The sequence below is a fragment of the Stegastes partitus genome, unplaced genomic scaffold (genome assembly GCF_000690725.1).
Source record: "Stegastes partitus isolate 25-593 unplaced genomic scaffold, Stegastes_partitus-1.0.2 Scaffold242, whole genome shotgun sequence".
Lineage (NCBI taxonomy): Eukaryota > Metazoa > Chordata > Actinopteri > Pomacentridae > Stegastes > Stegastes partitus.
In genome coordinates this window covers 359,596-364,100 of record NW_007577973.1, presented here as the reverse complement: position 1 = coordinate 364,100, position 4,505 = coordinate 359,596, and the positions used below count along the sequence as shown (strand labels likewise).

The window sequence follows — 4,505 nt, the reverse complement described above, 5'->3', positions numbered from 1 at the left end:
TTGTCATTGTTTTACAGTGGTTGCTTTGTGTGGAAAAATCGTGTAACATGCAAGTCTGACACACACAATAAACCAAAACCTCGACTCTGCACAGACATGTTCATGAGTGTTTGTCCAGCTACATTTGACACTAGCTGGTGATTTTGAAATAAACATTAGCATCAAATTGAAATGATGCACTACAAAACTGACCAACTGTCTTTTCAATAGATATTATGCATTGCGTTTTTGTTTGTACGTGCATTTGGCATGTAGCACACTTTAGTCGTGCTCAGGCCTGTGAGCTGGATGTAAGCTAACCCACTTTTAGTGAAACCTGTGTCTGGTCCCAGCAGGCTCTTTACACGTCCAGCTGCTAACTGCAGGATCAGACCCAGAATTATGTTTCCTTGTTGTTGAATCTACATGGAGTCTTTTCTTCTGCCACAGTGGGACTAAAGGAATGGTGTTTACTGCACAGAGCCAACTGGACTGCACCACTCACTCACACACACAGACACACACACACACTTCAACACAAACATTTAAACACAAGTTGTATTTCATAAAGTTTATGTAAAAATCAGAATCAGAATTTCAGAAGTTTCATTATTTTCTGCCTGTTTATTAACATCGGACTTTACTTGATGGTTGTCACTCGATATGACCAGCAAGAGACATACACATACCCACAATGCATTCATACACACACACACACACACACACACACACACACACACACGTACACATGTACAGGCCAACATCCCCGGCCCGCTCCCCACCCACACTCTCATTGGTTGATCGTGTCGTCACGGAGACAACAGCTGTCTCCAGGATGAAGAAGCTACTTTGAGGGTGCCAGCCAGTCTGCAGGCCTGCAACTGGAGAGTCCCATGGGTCTCTCATGGCCTTCAAAACACACACACACACACACACACATACACACACACGCACACACAGGCAGTGCAACAGGATAAGCGCCCTCTAGAGACGAAAGGATGTTTTTTCCTCTGTAGAGAACATTGTGTTCGTCCTTCATGTTTGTCCTCAGTGCAGGGTGAAGGCCTCAACAAGTCTTGAAACTGCAAAATCAGACTGGACTAATAACATTGGTAAGTAGAACTACTACAGTTGATTGTGAAATAACTGTAGTCACGCTCAGAATTAATTTGAAAATGTCCTTGTGGACACGTAGCGTTACACAAAGTTTTGTTATTTGAACTCTTGTTTTGCTTGTGTATCTGTCTTTTCTTTGCCAGCAGTATCTTCAACATGATGGACAAGAGGTTAGAATACACCCCCTGGGCAGTACTACAGTCACTCACCGTTGCCTGTTGAGGTAAAAAGTGGTGAACCTGTTATGAGACAGGCTGTGCTGTGACTGTCTGCTTAGTATCAGGAGTTAGGAGCACAGGGCTGTACTACAAAGCGACATCAGTGGGTTATCGAGGTATGTTGAGCTTAAAGTCAGAGTTTTCAGTGTCATGAAGGTGGCTCTCTTTTTACCTGCTAGATCTCCATGTTAACTGATGGTGTGGAGCTAACCTGGTCGTGAGCAGGTTATGTTCAGAGTTTCAGATTTAAACCGCCTGGAAAGAGCGTCTCCCTTTAACCAGATCGTTTCCTGACGATTCTCTATGAGTGATACAGATTCTCTGCAGAAGGAATGTGTTTTATCTGCAAACATGCTGAATTGTATGTTACTAATATCACTGAATGAAGCTGTGCAGTTACAGTATCGCACACTGTAAATATCGCGTTGCCATGGGAACCAGACGTGTATTTAGTTGGCACACAGAAGTCACATGAATTTGCTGTCAGGTCCGTTTACTCTGCTGCTACTGCAGCTGATAAAACACAGATTAGAAAATGGATTATTCTGCTGGTATTTATTGCAGAGAATATTCATCAATAACTTTAATTTTGATTTGATTTGACCAAAAATTAAAGTGACATCCTGCATTATGGCACAGTGTCAGACCTAAATGCACTTCAATACAATATCATGTTTAAATGTATTAAGTTTAAAGTTTAACTGTAACGTGCAGCTGTCAGTTGGAAATAAGCGGCTGCATCGATAAAATAGTATATATTAACACGTTTAACAGCCACCATTCCTGTCTTGCACCATTTGCAGTCACAACAGTTTTTACCATCATCAATTTTTATTTTCCTCATTGTTCTTAACAACATTTTGACTGAAGCAGCTGCACATGAGCGTTTCATTTAGTGAAGAAGAAGAGTCACGTGACGCGTTAAACACCCCTTTTTAATGTGAATGCGCACAGACTCTGAAGCAGAAAGCCTGAGTTGACAAGAAAGTTGATAACCACCTTTGTGATACATGTAATCTCCCGCTGGGGCTTTTGTTTTTGTCGCTTACACAAAGAAAGTCTGGCTGTGTCAAACTTGCTTCGTAGTATACCCCTCTAAGTTGTCTGATATTCAAATTACAAGCAAATGGAGCTCAACTCCATTTTCACACCAAATTTTTAAATTGGCTTTCAGACTTTTTGGTACACTGAACATAGAATTTCACCCTCTTTTCTTTGACTTGTCAGTATGATCCATACTATTTCCAGGCATACTTATTTTCAGCTATAAACATTATTTCTCTCTGGAGGATCAAAATATTTTTTCTGCAATATTCAGTTTTCAGTTTTGACAATATTATAGATGCTATCACATTTTCAGTCGTGGTACTATTGCAAGCATGAACTAATCTAATCACCAAAGTAACGATTAAATGGCAATGGATAATTGGCCTAATAAAAACAACAATAACAACAAAAAAAAAACCCAATATAAGCAGTTTATTATACTCAGCCTATAGTTTGCAGATACATTTAGTTGAATCAACGCAAACTCTCACAGAAAAATCGGCATCGGATTTGATGAAACATTTTCTGTTGCCTGTTTTTATTTATGTAATTATTTTATTCTGAAATGAAAATTCAGTGGTTTACTGTAGTGAAGGAAAGCGTTTTGTACCAAGTCTAGTTTTGACACAACACACACAATGCTGACTCACTGACGGTGGAGCTGTGTGTGTGTGTGTGTGTGTGTGTGTGTGTTGCATGTGTTGTTTTGGGTTGACTGCAACTGTCAGGTTAACAACCATCTAATCTGCAGCTGCCACTGACGCAGCAAATGTATGTCTATGCACACACACACATTTACACAGCCGGCCTACATAACACACAGACCTGAGCCCCCGACTGACCAACTGCAGGGCATGCTGGTAAACTGACCGGCACATTTATTTAGATAAATGGCAGACATATAGGCCACTATATTTCCTCTTTGACTTCTCCTTATCTTACCCTGTAGTCTTCCTCCTTTTCTTTTCACTGTGTCTTCTTTCTGTCTTTGAAGGCTCCTTCCCCTGCCTGTCTGTTCCTCACCTGCTTCTGCTGCCCTGGAAACTGATTCCTGTGCCTTCATCTTGCCAGATGCTCAGACACTATTGTTAAGAATGTTTTGTCTGACATTTATAAAATAGGGATAATCACGTTTTTTCAGTCAAGCTGAAACATTTTCAGCTTATGTATACAATCTTAGTTTGTTTCATGTTTGAATTTGAGCTAATAATCAAACATAACTGACACCTGATGTGAGATTTTTTTTTCAGTGTTGTGTTAAAAAAAAGTCTTGAGACAGTCCAAAGGAGCAAGATACAGCATACTGTGCTTTTTTGAACTTTATTGATCACATCTTGTTTCCACAACTCCAACAACTTCTTCCCAGAGTTACAGTTTGGTCAAATCTGACATCATATTGTTATGAAACTGTTGTTTCCACTGATAGTGCTGTCTGTGGTAAATCATAAATCCAAAAATTAGATGTTTCTCATGATTTCTTGTTTTCATATCTTGCCTGTTACTAAGATGTTTGAAAAATTTTATATGAAAACTCACCTATAACAGGAAAAATACAGTGAGAAAAAAAGGATTATGTCTTTTAATACAGTGTAAGTAAACTTCTGGTTTCAGCTGTAAGTATCATGTCATGTGCCACTTGCTGGCATTTCTGAATAATTAAATTATTATAAGGCACATTTGTTAAAACATATTGAAATAATCTTTTAAAGGGAAAAGAGAAGTGTAAACTAGGCTGGTCCATCGGCCTCTCTCTCTCTGTCTTGTCTGTATCCCTCTCATCTCATTCACAAAAACATACATACACACACTCACTGTAACTGCACACTCATGGCTGGATGTTGATTGACAGGTGGGACAGGTGTGGCCGGTCTGTAGCAGCGCCCCACCTGTTGATATGACCCCCTCCGTGCCCAATAACACACACACACACACACATACATACACCTCTCTTACCCCTCTTCCACCCCTTTGACCTGACCTTATGATCAACTTCCTATACCCGTGGTGGGCAGAGTAACAACCCTCCTCTCGCCCCTGGCAACCATGACCCAGTTTTAGCTGCAGCTTCATAAATAAAACTGTATCTGCATGCTAAAGGCCCCAGTACCGTTTACAGTCACCCCATGAGCCATGACCTTTAACCTC

At 40.4% G+C, this 4,505-nt stretch overlaps 1 long non-coding RNA gene across 1 annotated transcript; it reads left to right on the top strand.

Moving 5' to 3' along the window:
* Positions 1-1,246: 1,246 nt before the first annotated feature.
* On the top strand, positions 1,247-3,834 carry LOC103357243 (uncharacterized). The gene is made up of 2 exons (XR_520188.1): positions 1,247-1,429; positions 3,355-3,834. It is a non-coding gene; the product is annotated as an uncharacterized LOC103357243 (long non-coding RNA).
* Positions 3,835-4,505: the final 671 nt, after the last annotated feature.